Source organism: Musca autumnalis, unplaced genomic scaffold, assembly GCF_047663935.1.
Source record: "Musca autumnalis isolate F117 unplaced genomic scaffold, ASM4766393v1 scaffold_5, whole genome shotgun sequence".
NCBI lineage: Eukaryota > Metazoa > Arthropoda > Insecta > Diptera > Muscidae > Musca > Musca autumnalis.
The window spans coordinates 99,736,474-99,756,220 of record NW_027412088.1 but is presented as its reverse complement, the minus strand read 5'-3'; the positions used below and the strand labels follow the sequence as shown (position 1 = coordinate 99,756,220).

General features: G+C 37.2%; 1 protein-coding gene across 11 annotated transcripts in view; it reads right to left on the bottom strand.

The window, feature by feature from the left end:
• LOC141387251 (ubiquitin-conjugating enzyme E2 W) overlaps positions 1-19,747 on the bottom strand; it is a 96,046-nt gene that overhangs the window by 37,983 nt on the left and 38,316 nt on the right. Inside the window, exon 1 of one of the 11 annotated variants that reach the window (XM_073956647.1) lies at positions 4,452-4,646. The exons of 1 other annotated variant lie outside the window; for it this stretch is intronic. The gene's annotated coding sequence lies outside the window, so the exon portion shown is untranslated. Of the gene's footprint in view, positions 1-4,324; positions 4,647-19,747 lie in introns of those variants that run through there. 9 more of the 11 variants (XM_073956644.1, XM_073956641.1, XM_073956642.1 and 6 more) reach the window with 9 other exon arrangements.

Sequence of the window (19,747 nt, the reverse complement as noted above, 5' to 3'; positions counted from 1 at the left end):
TCCCAGGCCAAATATAGCTCCAAATTTTGCATGGCGAACAAAGATGCTCCTATCAGGATAAGAGGAGGAGATTGTCACAGTTCCCCAGACATGGTCATTGTGGCACCTGGTCTGTCAAATGACGTGTCCTGGCATACCCTTTGCTCAGACCATATCCCTACCATAGACTCCGTTAACAGACCACCCAAATGCATATATTTGACCGCCGTACCTTTCTGAAACATGGAAAAGCTGATTGGCAAGAGTTCAGAGAAATTACAAGTCACAATTCATAGTGCTGTCCATTCCCTCAGTCGAGGTGGTACCACCACAATTTACGATGTCATCCGCAACGCGAAATCATCTAAAGCGTTGGGCTCGCACGAAATCTCAATAGTAATGCCTAAGCAACCGGGTGAATCCGGGGTTGAGTACTTGACAGGTATTAGCCACCCATATTGTATCAGAAGCCTGAAAATATTGACAGCGTGGTCCTGCTAATGGAGCCATGCAAGGATGCAAAATGAGGCGAATCGTACAGGACGATCTCCCTCCTGTTGCCAATAGCGAAGATTCAAGAGGCGCTACTCTTCCACAACGATGAGAAGCAGTATCCCAGTTGTCCAACATCTGCATGGATTCCGGAAAATGCACAGCACCACAACAGCATCAGTCGAGCACTGAACCATAACAGGCCATGCGACCGAACAGTCAGGGTGGCTCTTGACCTTGGATACCGTCAACCACCCACCCGTCCCAACAGTCGTGTTTGAAGCGTTGGGTAATCAACTATATGTAAGGACGCCAGTCGTTGAGTGAGAATTCAGAAACAAGAAGTCCAAAACATGTAGAGTGAAACTGGGAGTTCCCCAAGGCGGGGTGGTATCTCCGTAACTGTTTAACCTCTACCATTCACACCCTCCAAACGGCAAAGAGATCGTAATGTATGCGGAAGATTGTACGATCGTTGCGTCGGGTCCTGTCATCAATGACATTGTGATATGTTAAATATCTACATAACTGACTTATAGCAGTTCTCCCATCTGAGGAATATGGAAATCCACTGACCCACTGTTCACCATCAGGACCCCCTGAACATATTGGTCCATGGCATTCTGATTCCGACCACAACTACCGCAAAACTATTGGGTGTAATGTACTTAAGTCTCCCACGCAAGCCACAACTATTTGCTACAAGATCTGAAGTAGGAACAAGGTCCTCAAGTCGTTGCCGACCAGTCTAGGTTGCAGAATTTTTCAGTCGGCACAGAGGAACCAAGAAAGAAAATGAGCACGAAAACTTACGAATTGAGCAACAGAATAGGTGCTTATATAGACCCTTTCTGAAAGAAAGTGTGCTTCTAAAGGCCCTTTTCGAAAGAAGGGATACTTCTAAAGAACCTTTTCGAAATAAAGGCTGTTCTATGAACCATTTCTGAAAGAGGGTGCTTCTTATACCCTTCATGGATGATAGGGTGCTTCTGGTGCTTCTATAGGACCCTTTCTAAAAGAAAGGGTGTTTTTATAGACCCTTTCTGAATGAAAGGCCGCTGTTATAGACCCTTTCTGAAAGAAATGGTGCTGCTATAAACGGTGCTTCGATAGACACTTTTCGAAAGAAAGGGTGCTGCTATAAACTCTTTTCGAAAGAAACGGTGCTTCGATAGACACTTTTCGAAAGAAAGGGTGCTTTTACAGACTCTTTTCGAAATAAAAGCGGCTTTTATAAACCCATTCTGAAAGAGAGGGTGCTTCTTAGATCCTTTTCGAAATAAAAACTGCTTCTTACACTCTTTCTGAAAGAAAGAGTTCTTCTATAGACCCTTTCTGATAGAATGGGTGCTTCTTAGACTGTTTTCGAAATAGAAACTGCTTCGTAGACCCTTTTTGAAAGAGAGGGTGCTTCTATAGACCTTTCTAAAGGAAGGGGTACTTCTATATACCCTTTCTAAAGGAAGGGGTACTTCTATATACCCTTTTTGAAAGAAAGGGTGCTTCTATAGACACTTTTCGAAAGAAAGGGTGCTTCTAAAGACCCTTTTCGAAAGAAAGGGTGCTTCTAAAGACCCTTTTCGAAAGAAAGGGTGCTTCTAAAGACCCTTTTCGAAAGAAAGGGTGCTTCTAAAGACCCTTTTCGAAAGAAAGGGTGCTTCTAAAGACCCTTTTCGAAAGAAAGAGTGCCTCTAAAAGGCTGCTTCTATGAACTATTTCAGAAAGAGGTTGCTTCTTAGACGCTTTTTGGAAGAGAAGGTGCTTGTATAGACCCATTCTGAAAGAAAGGGTTCTTCTATAGAACCTTTCTAAAAGAACGGATGATTCTATAGACCCTTTCTGAATGAAAGGATGCAGTTATACCACCTTTCAGAAAGGGTGCTACTATAGCCCCTTTCTGAAAGAAATGGTGCTTCAATAGACCCTTTTCGAAAGAAACGGTGCTTCGGTAGACACTTTTCGAAAGAAAGGGTGCTTCTATATACCCTTTTCGAAATAAAGGCTGCTTTTAAAGGCCCTTTTCGTAAGAAAGGGTGCTTTTCGAAATAAAGGCTGCATCTATAAACCCTTTCTGAAAGAGAGGGTGCTTCTTAGACCATTTTCGAAATAAAAAAACTGCTTCTTAGACCCTTTCTGAGAGAAAGTGTGCTTCTATAGACCCTTTCTGATAGAATGGGTGCTTCTTAGACCCTTTTCGAAATAAAAACTGCATCTTAGACCTTTTCTGGAAGAAAGTGTGCTTCTATAGACCCTTTCTTAAAGAAAGTGGGCTTCTTAGACTGTTTTCGAAATAAAAACTGCTTCGTAGACCCTTTTTGAAAGAGAGGGTGCTTCTATAGACCTTTCTAAAGGAAGGGGTACTTCTATAGACCCTTTCTGAAAGAAAGGGTGCTGCTGTAGACCCTTTTTGAAAGAAAGGGCGCTGCTGTAGACCCTTTTTGAAAGAAAGGGTGCTTCTATAGGCTCTTTCGGAAAGAAAGGTTGCTTCTATAGACACTATTCGAAAGAAAGGGCGCTTATATATACCCTTTTCGAAATAAAGGCTGCTTTCAAAGGCCCTTTTCGTAAGAAAGGGTGCTTTTATAAGTGCTTTTCGAAATAAAGGCTGCATCTATAAAACCCTTTCTGAAAGAGAGGGTGCTTCTTAGACCATTTTCGAAATAAAAAAACTGCTTCTTAGACCCTTTCTGAAAGAAAGTGTGCTTCTATAGACCCTTTCTGATAGAATGGGTGCTTCTTAGACCCTTTTCGAAATAAAAACTGCATCTTAGACCTTTTCTGGAAGAAAGTGTGCTTCTATAGACCCTTTCTTAAAGAAAGTGGGCTTCTTAGACTGTTTTCGAAATAAAAACTGCTTCGTAGACCCTTTTTGAAAGAGAGGGTGCTTCTATAGACCTTTCTAAAGGAATGGGTACTTCTATAGACCCTTTCTGAAACAAAGTTTGCTTTCTGAACGAAAGTTTGCTTTCTCAAAGAAAGGTTGCTTTCTATTTCTTTTTCAAATTATGCTTTTTGTCATTAAGAAGTTTCCCTAGTCCCTTCTGGGATGTTTGTGGAACAATTAAATTGCTTAATCAATTGGACAGTTATTTAGCTATCGGGAAATGATTTTTTTGGCCGCATAAGTATTTTGTGTTACTCTGGTCGATTTGAGTGCTGATCTCTGTGAAGGGTTCTGAAGTATTGGGTATATCTTAACAAATGTGAGGCACACTCTGTCTATGGACTTTTTTAAATTGTTTATTATTCGTTTTCTATTACAATTTAATGATTTTTTTATTTTTATTTATAAGACTTTAGACATTAGTAAATTTGCTGTAATATTATTTTTTTGTTGCCCACTGTGTGTATGTATGTTGATATATCATCTTATAACCATTACAAACACTTCATCTTTCTTTGCCAAACGGGAATTTTTATTTAGTTATTCAATTCCGTTGTATTTTACTTTACCCACATTTCAGAAATATGAATCAGATAATTAGACTTGAAAAACCACAAATTGTTGATATTTTTATTTCAAAATTATCTGAACGTATCTTTGACAACAAATACTTTTAATCATTTATATATAGATGCAGTCATATCTCTTATTAGATAAAATTCTACTATAGATAATAAATTTATTTTTTTTTTAATTGTTTTCTCAATTTTAAAGCTTTCCCATTGCGGCATATGGAAAAAAATCATGACATCTTTCATGAAAAACAGAAAAAGATGTCTTCTTATTTTTTGTGTCCTTTCACTTTTCTTTCTTTGCTGCACAATCAAACAAACAACAACAAACACTTGATAAAAATGCAACAGATTTCAATTCTCGTTAAACTTAATAAACAACATAAAATCCACCAACAAAATGTTGAAATAGAAAATTATTACACAAATGTTTTCTAATTCTTTCTCGTTTTTGGCTATTCTTTTCACAATAAACAAATTGCCTAAAATTTACAGTTGTTTTTATTTAACAAATTGAATTTTACACAAATCCCAACAAAGTGTGAATCTTAATTTAAATGTTATTAATTTTTTGCACAAAAACTGGCCAATCGTCGTTCGTATTCATTCGCGTGCCAAACGTTAACTGACTAATGCCAGAAGACAGACACTGGTGTGTGGCTCTGGTCACCATCATCATCATCATCGCCATCGTTGTTAGTTATTATTTTTGCCACACAAAGCAACACCACATCCAAGACCTCAACATTCAGACCGAAGACGACAGGGTAGGATGGTCGAGAACAAAGAGACCATGATTTGTGAACTCCCGCTAAAATGAAATGAAATAATGAATCCGCTATTCATGTTGCGGCTAATGTTGAGTGTTTTTTTTTTTTTTTCGTTGGCGGGACTCGAGAGAAGGCGAGAAAAAAACCGGCAAAATATGCAATGCTAAAATAAGAGTTAACAACAACAATAACAACTGGTGATGAGATGAAGAACAACAACAACCAGCAGCATATCATCACTTGTTTAGTTAAAAAGACAAAACAGCTTAAGTGATTAAGTTATAATAAAGTGATAATAAAATATACATATAATGGTATGCATTCCCGTCTTGCACGCTGAAGGTCGTGAGTTCGATTCCCCGGTCAGGCAACATCAAATTTTCAACGGTGGCAAAATACCCCTCAGTAAAACTCCTCTACAAGTCGTGTTGTAAGGCACACCGTTCGGACTCGGCGATAAATAGTAGGTCCCATATCATTGAGCTAATATGAATCGGGGTGCACTCATTGATATGAAGGAAGTCTCCATTGTCCCGTCTGGGATGTTTGTGGAACAATTATTATAATTGCAATACATATTCGGCAGATACAAACAAAAAAGTTCCGATCGAAAACTTTTTCAAACAATTTGGAGTCGATTTAGCTCTGTCCGTCCGTCTATCTGCCTGGTGCGCACGATAACTCACCAACGGATCAATTGATTAGGCTCAAACTTCGCACCTCGTAATATTTATTTATTTTACTAGTATACCCCGGTCCGCGTTGCTGGCCCGTCGTAATGAGTTTTAATGACAACGTTTTGACAATTCAAAAATTGGTATTTTCAACCTCACTTCTTCGGTCCATTGTCCAGCCGAGGAGGATTTTAAATTTATCAACAGATTTTGTCTGTAACCTTTCCTTTCTCTTACGGACTTTGTCGATTTTTTTTATCGTCGGTCAGACCATCTCCCCATAATTGTCATCAGCAGACTGACCGATTTCATCGCTATATATCTGCTGGTCAGCAGATGCGGCGAAATTAGCTCATTAGCGTGCTGAGCTTCGTCGAGCCAACTCTCTGTGACCACAGAGTCCGGGAGCTAGCATTGGAAGTCAACAGGTTGGTCGGTGAGCATAAGTGGAACAAGTGACTTAATCATAAGTGAATGAAATGAACCCTGGATAGAAGGAAGATAGGACCTCAGTGGAGTTTGGGGACTTTAGCCTGACTGATCCGAAGAGGTGCTCAAGTTATTGTAATCGAGAGTTTATCGAGAACCCCGCGAGTGATAGAGCAATAGAAGAGTACTACGTCTCATTAGATCTCTTTCTGCCGAGGAGGAACCACCACAATTTACAACGGATGATGTTGCGAATATCATTGGAAACGCTAAATCATTCAAAGCGTTGGGCCCCCTATGGATGAGTCGGGAGTTGAGTATCTCGATTTCACTTTTGTCAACCGTAGCAAAGTCTCTTGATGGTTTTGTCCTCAAAAAAATATATATCCAGTTGCCGATCATCAACAGCGCTGCAACAAACCATGTTATAGGACAATGTTGGTGGTGCTCGACTTATAAAAAACCTTTGATACTGTCAAGGACTCCACGATGTTTGAGGATATTTAACAGACTACCCTCCAGCCAAGTTTGAAACGTTGGATAACCAACTATATGTATGTTTGAACGCCAGTCGTATGTGGCATTCGGTAACAAGAAGTTCAAGCCCCGTAGAGTGAAACAGGGAGTTCCCCAAGGTGGGGTGATGTATCCAGGACTATTTAACCTGTATTTCACCCCCTTTTGACGGCATAAGATCACTATCAACGACAAGCTGAGATGTAGGAATAAATAAGGTCCTAAAGTTCCTAGCCGACAGCACCTGCTGTACAGACAAAGAAACCTTGCTGACCACATATAACGCGATAGGTCGGTCTTTGGTAAGCTATACGGGGCCACACTGGCCGCGTGAATATAAGTGCTGCGTGATGGAAAAATATGCAAACCTGTCAGAATGCCGTCCTTAGAACTGCAATATGGTGCCACCTCATATCTTTAGTGGACCACCTACATGACAAGACAAAGATTCTTTCGGTGCAGCAACATAATGCCATGATTTCGTTGTGGTACTTGCTCGGGTGTTATCGTGAGAGCCATCATAATCACCAAATGGTGGATAGGACTTCTCTAGAAAAAGACGTCCAACGTTGCAAGAGAGAACCCGTAGATCAGCAAGCCTATCAAGTCGGTTTGTGCAGCATTCACACCGATGCAGTTGCGGATGTGATAAACAACTATCATGTGAATGCGGTCATCGGAGTACATCTCCCACCTATTGTAGCTGGGGAGGATCAACTGAAACGACAAACTAGAGTAGTTTTGGCTAAACTACGCTCGGAATGGTGCAGCCTAAATTTCTATAGGGCAAGGATTGATGGCACCGGCCCGGATGACAAACTGTACCTTTTTAAGTGACCTGCCAAACCTACTCAACTAACTCCAGCAGTAGCTTTGTCGTTACAACCCATTGAAACAATCACATTCCTAAAACTGGAGATAGACCTGGAGCCAGATTAAGCAGGAAAAACGAATTTATAAACATATCATATGCTGTTACATAACATATGGTGTTACCACAAGCCATGTGCCGTCGATATCATGCGATTGTGTTCCCGTTAATTTATGTGTGGATTGCTTGACTAAGCTGCACCTGCTACAAGTCCACCATTGGCGGACAAGATCGAAACCTTGGGCGTAAATGACCTAATCTCAGCTCTTTAAACTATAGAGCATAGTTTTAAGAAACAGGATAGGGCACTGCTGGACCTAATGGGCAAGTTTATGCTGAAAGAGGAAATTTTGTCCAGAGGACATGTTACTGAATCTGACCCTATGCGACGACGGGCTGAACATTGCGATCATTTCGTCAAGTGCACTAAGAAGACCAAAGTAACATGGAAGATGGAGAAACTTGTTTTCAGTTGGAGGCCTTGAGAAATCCACTACTAAATTCGGTGGTAACAACAAACTTGCTTTTATAGCCACAATGTTAGTTATGACATTTTGCATTTTAACGGACCATCTTTAATCCTCAAAACATAAACATTGCAAACAAAAATATAAAATTTAAATATGAAAGTATTGTAAATAAGGCACTGTGATGACAAGAGATGTAGTCCTGCTATCGTGTTGTAGTTGGGTTTGAATTTTTTAATCAAAACCGAGTCTATATATAGGCGCATTTTCTAATTATAAAAGATACTTTTGTCGGGAGAAAAACGTGACCTCATGCTACTTTTGTAAACAAATCGCATATTAGTCTTGCTCTACATTAGTTTGCAGTCATCTTCGATCCTTTTCAGATATTATCGGGTATGTTCTGAGACACACTTCACCTCTCACTTTACGCCTCAAGCATTTTGTTCACCCCCATGTACGCTTATTTTTCGAGTATTTTTGGACGGACTAGGGTGTACTCTTCTTTTGTAAATACCCTAATGAATCTTAGCCCCAAAAAATAAAAAAAATAAATAATAAAAATAGGAGTAAACGGTGTGAACAAAATGCTTGAGGCGTGAAGTGAGAGGTAAAACTTCCCACACTGAACTTGAACTTTTAAACCCCGAGTAAACTTCTTTTAAAACTCGCACTCTTCGAGTACTCCCACTCACAGGTACTTTTCACTTACGAGTAAAAACGAGCAAATCGGACTTTTTGCTCGCACTCTTCGAGTACTCCCACTCGCGAATACTTTTTACTCGCGAGTAAAAACGAGCAAATCTGAGCTCTGTTGACAATCGTCGGGTATGTGGCTTGGCTCTGTGGCATTCTGGTTGCTGTCGGCTCGTTGGGTATGTGGCTCGGCTCTGTGGTTGTCGGGTTGCTGTCGGCTCGTTGGCAATCGTCGTTGGCTTACAAAGAGCTTGGAGCTTGCTAAGAGTTTGCTAGAGCTTGGAGATTGCTAAGAGGCTTGGAGCTTACTAAGAGCTTGGAGCTTGCTAAGAGTCTGGAGCTTGCTAAGAGACTTGGAGCTTGCTAAGAGGCTTGGAGCTTGCTAAGAGCTTACTAAGAGCATGGAGCGTGCTAGGAGCGTGTTCGAATCGTAGCTAACGAGTAACGAGACTGCGGACGAGCCACACGTCTTGTCGTACTTTGTCGGCTGGTGATCGACGGCTTCGGTGAATAAACCCAGAATACATATTCGGGTATTTATACGGAGTGAATGAGAATTATTGTGTAGCAGTGATTGTAGTTAATTACACCGAAGTTAAATTTATCCACTATGCTAACTGTGCAGTTGTAGTTGATGGAAATTAATGCGTGTAGGAGTATATGAAACGGTCACGTTACACTATGTCCATAATTTTTGTTGGAGAAGTTTTTTGGTCATTGGGAACCTCAATGTCAAATTTCAGCTAATTCGGTTAGAAAATGTAGCTAAAAGCCACAAAATACATTAAATCGGGTAGTACCCATATAGGGGGGCTATACCAAAACGTGAACCTGTCTTGACAATTTTTAGTTGAGAAGTTTCTATTCCATTAAGAACCTCAAATGTCAAATTTCAGCTAGTTTGGTCAAAACATTTAGATAAAATCCTCAAAATACCTTAAATCGGGTGGTACCGTTATATGGGAGCCCATCTCTGAACTAGACTAGTCACTATGGTGCAAAATTTTAGCGTTCTATCTCAGTTATTGCTGACGCTAGAGTGATTACAACAGACGGAAACAGAAAAACAAACTTAATATACCCTCCATACTATGGTGGAGGGTATACAAATTTTTAATATTTTCAAAATAGTAGACTATGGCAGGTTCTGGAACAGACCAATTATGTATACACATTAAAGTTTATTTAAAATAAAAACAAGTAAAAAAGTATCAGTCGGCTTTGTCGACAGAGATATACCCTCAGCTTATGTGAATTTAAACTTTCATCTGCGTACAGATCGAATGTATTTAATTTTGTGGCCCTTTTTGGACATTTGAGCTTGCCTACATAAATGTGATAAGGATTAAAGGGCAAAAGTGCAAAAGTGTTGCGGAAGTGGTACTTAAAGGAATGGACCGATATGGTCCATTATGGAAGTGGATCTTATTTTGGCAGTTATATCTTTTCGATAGATATCGCGCCCACTACTCATTTCAGTGGGCCATCGCTTTAAACAGAACAACCACAGCATCGGTATACATTTCCAAAGGATCTTGGAATAGACCCTAAACTGTACTTAGACACAAATGTTGAACTCTTTTGGGGAGGTACCGCAAGAAGAGGGCCGAAGTTAAACTAAATTTGGACAAAATATTAGGTGATCCAACGTTTAGATAAATTTGGTTGCCCCGTTCAAGGGATATCGTGCATACCATTTTAGTGACCTTTTTTAAATATTGAAGGTTGCCAATCTTCGAACTGAAACTAGGTTTGGACACCTTTTGGGCTTTTTTCTCAAGAAGTTTGAACTTGCCCCTGAAAAAGCATATGCATTATATGAGTAGGCAATAAACTGAGTAGCTATGAAATAATGTAATGCTAGACGTTTCAAACAAAAAATATATTTCTTGTTAAAATTATTCAGACATTATAAATAATACTTCTTTTCTATAAGTAGGCTATATAGCCGAGTAGCTATGAAATAATGTTATGCTAGTTATTTTAAACAAATTTTAATTAATTCTTTAAAATCATTAATCTATATTACTTGTTAAAACTATTAAAATATATGTAATTACTTAATTATATTTTCGAGTAGCTATGATATTCATGTGGATTCTTTGTAATTATATTTAAATTGGCCATAGAATTGTAAACTGGCTTCAATTGCAAAGTAAATAAATAAATAAAAAATAATAAAAAAAGCATTTACCGTCGTAATTGAGGCTGCGAATGCAAGTTGCGTCAACAGAAATCAAAGTGATTCGAGACCAGCTCTTAAAGTGAATTTATCCAAAATTTTGTGTGGGTGGTACCCGAATGAATGGACAAATATAGTCCATATTCAAACCTGATATACATATGGCAGATGTATTAGGGTGTGTAAAGTATGGACCAAATCGGTCACTCCCTTCAAGAGTTATCGTGCGCAGAATTTGTTTTTGAACATTTTTGAACTTTTGTGGGCGATGTACCTGAAGGTGTGGACCGATATGGCTTATCTTCGAACTTTTACTAAGTTTGGACAAAATATTACGAAAGCCAATTATGAACCTAATCGGTAGATCCGTTCGAGAGTTATCGTGCGCTCCAGTCAGCCAGACAAACAGACGGACATGGCTAAATCAACATCAAATTGTCTGAAACGGATTTCGTCCAAACATACTTGGGGTATAAAACCATTATTTCGATGATGCACATTTGCCCTTATGAAAGTGTATATACCCTCGTCGTTAGCACCCAACAAAAATACTCATTACAAATTGGCCTACTTTCTCATTATTTTAACACGGGCATTTCATAGGGAGTAAGTACTTATTTTTTGGCCACTAAAAAGTAGATAAATAAGTAGTTACTCCCTGGTTACTTCAAGTCGTAACTACTTATTTCAGTACTTATTTATTTACTTTGAAGTGCCAAAAAATAAGTAGTTACTCCCTATGACATGCCCGTGTTAAAATAATAAGAAAGTAGGCCAATTTGTAATGACTATTTTTGCTGGGCATAAATACCTTCAGCATAAGTCATCTCTTGTCGTTAAAAGTCTCTTGGCAACACAAAAATAATTAAGAGTACATATTTCATAGAAAGTAAATATTCAAAAATAGCTACGCATAAAAGAGAATTATGGAACATAAAGTGAGGAAAAATGACGAAAGGCGACTAAAAATGGAAAAAATGGCAATTCTCGTGAAAGATTTATTGCTTGTATTTGATGATGCTGAATGATTTTCGTTCGCAAAGTAACAACAAAATAAGTGGTTTTCCACATATGTATGTATGTACATATATGTTTCCACATATGTTTGTTGCTCATTATTTTAACTGTATAAAAAATCAATCAATGATCCTCCACAATACAATTATGTGTGGTGTTTCTATGGCCGCCACAACTTTTAATGGCAGACATAAAATATAGACTATCGAGAGGGAAAATTTGTTTTGCAAAAAAAAAAAAACGCAAAATAACAAAAACAAACTATTTAGCAAACTATAATTGAGTTGAGGTCATTAATTTGTAAACAATATTTTAGAATACCAACCAAATACCAAAATATTTTGAGTAAATAAATAATCCAATAAATAAAATAACAATTTGCAAGTGCTAGTGGAGTGGTTGGTTTAAAAAAAATATTTACGATCATAAAGAACCCACTCAAGAAATTACTGTTTTATTGTTGTTTTACATTTTTTAAGGAAACTTAAAAATTTAATTCGATAATTATTATATGATATGATTTAATTGTGGTTCCCTAATCCAATTATTTGTCTCCCCGTCATATTTAAGCTTTTTCATATTTAACCTTTTAAATATTTTAAAAAATCTCATAAATTTCAATTGTGTTCAAACATCACTATTCCCAATTGACAAATCAATTCAATACTCTCATAAGAGGAAAACTCTTAACGAAATAGTTTGGTTTCTTCACAGTAAGCAAGATTAGAATGTTAATTTAAGGCGACTTTAATTTGCCAGGATGTAAACCTAAGAAAGTACGAACTTTCGATGGAAATGTCCACAGTGCTTGAACATCTGACATTATTATTATTTTTTAATAATTACTCATTGATGAAAGATAATTCGGATTAATTTACCTGACTCGCAATAAGAACTCCGCGGGGATCGTTTGGTACACACGGAGAAGTAATATTGTTGAAGCAAACATATTCTGGGAGCAAAATGGGGTATTGTAAATACGTAACAAGTAAACAAGTATCATAAGTATTTTGGGAGTCATTCCTTTCGATAGATATCACGTCCACCAGTCATTTCATTGGGTCACCCTATAATTTAGAGCTTTTGGTATCAGAAAGCATGAACTTGCCCACAAAAAACAAATTATTGCTGTAAACGGGACCACAAGGATTACTTTCGGTAAAAATTTCCAACGGATCCTCGAACAGACTTTAAACTGCATTTAAATAAAAATGTTGAGCTTTTGTGGGTGAGGTACCCTAAGGAGTTGAGCGATGTGGCCAATTTTCGAACTTTAACTGACTTTTGGAGCAAACCTCAGTTTGGACCAAACCAGTTGCTCCGTTTATGAGATATTGCGCGTACCACGTTAGCGAATATATTTGAACTTTAGTACCATCTTCGAACTTTGTTTAAGATTTACATAAATACATATTTCGATATGCAAAGTTTGGAACAACCAACTATAGCACCAGCCTCTACCCAGCAAACCAATCGTAACGAAATCGGAACAAAATTCGGACACTACGTCCGATGTCGGATCCGAAATCGTAACGATATCTTAACGAAAGTTGTATGAAGTGGTTGACATAATTTTGGAATCCGATTTCGCTTAGATTTCGGAAAGAAATCGGAAGAAAATCCTCTAGAAAGCGAATTTTTTCTTCCGAAATTTCGTACAGATTTCCCAACGATTTCGGAATTATGGCGTATGTTATGTTTTTTTTTATTGGAAGATTGTAATTTCAAATGTTCTAATGATTTTCACTGTTGTTATTATTTCGTAGTTATAGTAGAACAAAGTAAACTTTGTGTACGAATATGTTGAGTCTATCAGCACTAGCTTGAATTAGAATATGTTGCATTTACATTTAAAATATTTAAAAATTGTATATGCGAATTTTATAACCAACCACATTGTTTTTTGACAACAAACTAAAATGATACATACAGTGTTGGTCACACAATTAGCACATCCCACTAAAAACATTTATTTTGCCTAAAAAGACCTTCAAAAGTAGTTGAATTTAATAAAGTATTTGTACTAATATATTCTCAGTAGTATGCTTAAAGAATACAACACAATACAGAAACTGAAACATAATTGTCAATTTGAATAAACTCCAAAATGTAAAAGATGTCCTAAATTCACTAGACACGTAATTAGCACACCTTAAAAGAATCACTAATATTGTGAATAGTTTCAATATTTTCGTCCATATTCAGATTTAAATCCCTTTCGTTTGGGAATAAGTTCCAGTCTGCTAGTTATACTCTCCTGCAGTCTCCGAAATTTTAGTGTCAGAAGGGAATTATATGGGGTACACCTTGGGTCCAAAGGACTGATGGAAATGTCAGTTTTTTTAGTGTTTTTTATTGATTTGTTCACATGTAACAAACGCATTGAGGCAAGTAGTTCATAGAAACATCAAATAAATCATCATATTCTTGTTCATCTTTGTAAATTTGCGAATAGTGGGATGTACCCACCAGCAGTGTGCATCTGTAAAGTCCGCTTGACACAAAAATTTTTATTAAAAAACTGTAATATGATGCGTTGAGCTATTGATTTTATAAACACTTATCCATCTGGACTGAATTTTACCGATATGTCGTGATGTATGTCACGATAAACCTATGTTCATCTCTATGGGACCTACACAAATTTCAATAATTTTCTAAACATATGGCAAATGGGAGATAGTCTAGTGAGAACGCAAGGTAATATGTTTCCCAGAGCTTAAAACGATTAAATTTGAAATCAATAATCCAGAAAACATTTATCTTCAATAGTATATGCCTACTTTTATGGATTTTAACCAATTTCAGCAAACCTCAAAATCCCTTATGGTCAGAAAGGGGTTATACCTTTAAACATACCCACGTGCCACGTGTTCATCTAGTGCTTAATTGACAGTTTTGTAATGATAGGTCCTTGGTGTTATTCAGACGTGTAATTTTGAATTACAAATGGTGCTATAAGTTGATTATTCTTCACATAAGGGTGCATTTTATTGATCTTCTTTCTATAAACCCCTTCCAAATCGAAAATTTTCTTGAATGAATCATCGACCTTAAACACTTTTGGAAAAGTTTTTGCACTTTATATTTAAATTTCGGTAATCGGTTAACAATTCCCATAATTTCCGATCCAATTGTACATTTGTTTTTAAAGTTTTGGCGACTTTCTGACGTTTAAGTGTACATTACAAAAAATGGTCCGCTATTGGGATATATTTTGAGATTCCGGGGTGATAAATTATTTTTTCTTTCAAAAAATGATTTGTTCAATACGTTTTGAATATAAATTAACATCAATATAAATTAATTTTTGCATATTAACTGAATTAAATTAAAAAATCTTATGGTGTGCTAATTAAATGTCCCCTTGATAATTTGGGCGTCTTCACAAAACTTTTATTTTCAAAAAACCACTTATAATACTATTCACTTATATCATTAAATCTGTTAAATACATTATAGAAAAGGATTTTGTTTACGAAAATATTTCAATTTGTCCTATCAAAACTCTTAGCTGACTGAAATTATTTTGCACCAAAGGTGTGTGCTAATTCTGTGACCAACACTGTACATACAAAAGGTGGTTGTTGTGCGAAGGGAAATTTGTTTCCGACATTTCGCTCCGAGTTTGTACCGAAATCGGAAGAAAAACATTGGTATATTCGAATTGAAATTTACTTCCGACATTCTCCCCGAACGAAATCTGAACGAATTCCCGTACGAAAAATCGTGTAGAAATAGGAATGAAATCTGAACGACTTTGCTTCCGAAATTGTTCTGATGTGTCGGACATCCGACATTTAGTTTGCTGGGTACGTATAGTTGCCGTAGCGTTTTTAAGCTTTCTGGCCATTTTCTCAAAAAGTATAGACTTGCCCCTTGAAAAAAATACAAGTTGTTGGAAAAAATCAAAGCGATTCGAGAGCAGGTTTTAAACTGCACTTTTCTGGCGTTTAGGGTGGAAAATAACCCAAGGAGTTTTCCGATATGATTTATGTCTGGAAGAAATATTAGTATGGTCCATACTCGGTTAATACCTACGAGAGTTATCGTGCGCACCATTTTAGCAAAAAGTTTTGAATTTTTATGTGGGAGGTACCGGAAGGAGTGGACCGATATGGCCGATCTTCGAACTTAAACTAAGTTTGGACAAAATATTACAAAGGCAAAATTTTGGACGGAATCTGTTGATCCATCGGAGATTTATCGTGCGGTCTAGACAGACGGACGGATATGGCTAAATCAACTCCAAATTGTCTGAAACTGATTACGTCCTAAATTTAGCCACATATGGAATGAAGAACCTTGTTCTTCTTTTTCAGCTAACAATACGAACGACTTTAACAAGCTGTCAGAGGACTATGGGGTAGTTAGTAGTCGGATTTGTTCAACCCCATTTCTGCACATTCAACACCATTCTTACCTCGATAGCCCTTGTGGAAAACAGTATGGCCGCAGATTTAACTTCGGCGGTACATTTGCGTCTTGAAGAGATTTTAGGCAATGTAATACTCTACTCATAGCCTCTGAGTTTCACGTTGATGGACAAGTTATCGGTTAAGACGACTGAAAAATGTTTTCGGGCGTATCAACGCGATTGTAGTCTAACAGAGCGGTTGCAGTAGAGATTAAATCCAGAACATTTCCCTAAATGAACCAAGCATTCCCAAGAGAGTTGTCATACTTCTACTGGGCTCGTGTTCCCGGTACGAGTCAGCTCTGTCTGAGAGCAATCTCAAGCAGAGTTGCCTCAACATGTCCCTTTAACCTTGGGTATTCCCTTTTCCAAGGGAGTTGCAACATTCATACTGGGCCTGTCTGCCCGGGTTGACTAAGCTCTGTCTAAGGTTTGTTCTGATTTATTGATTCTTCGCAACTTTTATCTCTCCATGCTCACTCCTATCGGTTCAGTTGAACCGGTCCAACCCGGCTTTTGTACCCGGCCTTTTCGAGTCCCCCCAAAGAAAATTATACAATCCCGTGATCAGCGCAACAATATCTACCTCTGGAAGCATTCCAAAAAAAAATCGGAGAGTTTTTACTAAACTAGCGTTGTTCCGGACATCTTACTCAGTCTGACCTTGTCGAGGCAATGAGTACTACGGTGATTCGGGCCAAGTGTACTAATGAAGACCAGAGTAGCACAAAAGATGGGTAAATGGTCTTGGGAGCACGATTGAGAGACTTATTTTGGAGGATGACTTTTTTTAAACCACTTTCTCACAGTATTATAGGATGGTGCTTCATCGCCATACGAATATTTAAGTTCATCGATGCACTCTTGCGGTTATAATCCACGTCGAAAGTTGTGAAAATGTTCACAAGAAAATTCCATTTTTTTTGGCAAATTGATTTCTTGAAGTCACTGTAAACAACGCTGCACATGGTCGTACGTCAAACCGAACTGAGTACGTTTATGCTAAAAATGTCCAAATTTCCAATGGAAATGTCAAATAGCGCCTAGCAACACTATATTGCCCGAAACTTATGTAGTAGCCCTCGTACAATTTAATTGCAAACATCACATTACCAGGGGCTGATATATCTCGGTGTGGCGTAAGATGTTACTTCAGTTTGTTATTGAGAACACTGAGAAAGAGTATCACATCCTCACGAAGTATATCTTCCGATGAGGAAGGATATATTAGGGTAACAGCCACTGTATAGATGTTTTCTAGTACACGCACAGAAAAAATATTTTTCGCTTTTGTTGGAACAAAAATATATGTTTTGGTTCCAAAAATGTATTTGTTTTGTTCAAACATTGTAATCCAAATCCAAAAATACCATCTTTTGTTCCAAACATAGAAAACAAAAACAACTTTCGAATTTCCGCAATATTGTTAAAATCGTTAACAATACCGATTGTAGGAACTATCATAATCTAATTTTGTTTACAAAAAGTATTGTCAACCCAGAAAACCAGCCCAGAAATTTTTGATTTGAGTGTATATACTTCTCATATACACTTTTCACATAACTTGGATATAAATGTCGCGTATAATATTGCAATCATTGATGAACACAATACATGGTTTGCTGCATTGGCTGACAACAAAGACAAACAAAAAGCCACAAGAACCCACCACAACATAAGGAATAATTAAACACCATAACAAACATGAAAAGGAAAGAAGAATGAAACAAAACAGAAACAAATAAAAACAAGAGTCTCACAAGTACATACACACAAAAACAAAGGTAAAGGCAGCATGTCATACAAACACACCACAACTCACCAAAATTGTTTTTTCAACACGGCATCGAATAGCGAGAGAAGAGAAACAAATTTTCGAAGAAAAGAGAGAAATATTGTTCAGTTGACACAAACTATTTTTGGATTTACAATACTACATGAGGAATCCAACAATATGTTAACAATACATATTTTGCTCTTGGAATATTGTTGGATTAAACATATTTTTTTCTCTGCGTGTACGGTGTAAAGTAGCCCGACGTAGTGAGGTTAAGAATTTGTTGATATGTTTGCATACTTTTTAATTGAAAATTGAGTTTAATAGGCATGGATGACAACTATTTCCTATTTTTTTTTTCTAAAAATAAGAGAATAATATGCTTTCATGATGATTTAATGAGGTAGAGAAAATAAACATCTCATCAATGCTTACTCAAAAATACCAACTAAATGCAAATAGATACATGTTTATTTAACAAGTTTCAAATTGTCATAATTTCTATGAGTCAACTTTAAAAACGTTGAATTCAAGAGAATATCATGTTGACAACACGTAAAAATCATCATTCCAACAAAATGAATTTCAAAAGCAAAAAAGGTGTTGAATAATTTTATTGGAAATGTAAATATAAATTACATCACAAGATTTATCTGACGTTAAAATGGCCACATTTTTATAAAGTAATTATTTGAATAATAATGAAGCTGTCAAACTAAGGAATATATACAATTTTTAAAATAGTATTGTGATATTTTTATTTATTTAGTATTGTGGTGCTTTTAAAATATAGTTGCCAGCGAAGTAACACTGGCCAAACACAATGCTACTTTGGACTTAGGACATTATCTCTCGAAAGTCAAAGACAATTTTTACTACTATACTCCTATTAACCTTGCAATAGAAACATGGGTACCTGCGGACGCCTTAAGTTCTAAGTCGAAATAAAGATGTCCGTCTGCGCGTCCGTTCATCTGTTGATATCAAGATACAGCTCGCAAAATTTATGATAGAGCTTTATAATGTAGTACAAAAGTGTCTATTACTCCTAGGATATTTGGTAGTAAAAATGGGTTTATATCGGACCACGTTTTGATGAAGGCTCGGCTCTATCGAACGGTACCTCTCAATTTTCGATATTTTGGAGATTTTAGCCATATTATCCAACTAAAAAAAAATTAAATTTGTTATTTAGTCGGTTGCATGACCACTAGATAAAACATTACTTTAAATCCAAATATTGTCTTGACTCACATTTCTACTGATGTACGGAATATCTTATATATAATATCAAAGAAAACATTTATGACACAACGCATACCCACCAATATAATACATCACCAGGTCAGGCCAGAAACGCGCATATGTATGTCATAATTGTTGCACATTTTCTTTTTTAGTCGTTGTAGGTGGAGAAGATGATAAAAGAAAATAAAATCAATTATCACCGCCATCGACACACACAGCGGACATAACACACGTTACACAAGTTTACAACACTTCCTTTGTCTGGTCATTCATCTACACTTTCTTTTTTTTTTTTTTGTCATCCATTACATTACCACTTATAAGACGGGCGGGCGAATGAAATAATTGCTGCAAACGTACTTAATTACGTTTAAAAACACATCCTAAAGAGAATTCACAGTGAAGCAAACTAAACATAAGAGCTTATAGAAAATTGTATAAGAAATCATATAAGAGAATGCGGTCTGATTTCATTTTCGGATCAGTGATCTCGCCTCTAAAGAATCGGGAGACAGGTGAATGGGATTAGCTGGGCAGCTAAACAAGTGCAGAATCTCGTGCGGTCCCAATCCACATGCTGTCACCAATTGGGGCCCAATATAAATTGGTGACTGCATCGTCTGGATCTTAACTTGGCTAAATCAACTAGTGTTCGCCTTGGCAGTTGGCGTTCTTCTGCTACGATGAATGGGAGTTGTTTCAAACTACCTTTGGACCTCTCTCCAGATCATGGAGATTTCTCCTGACGTGCCTGGG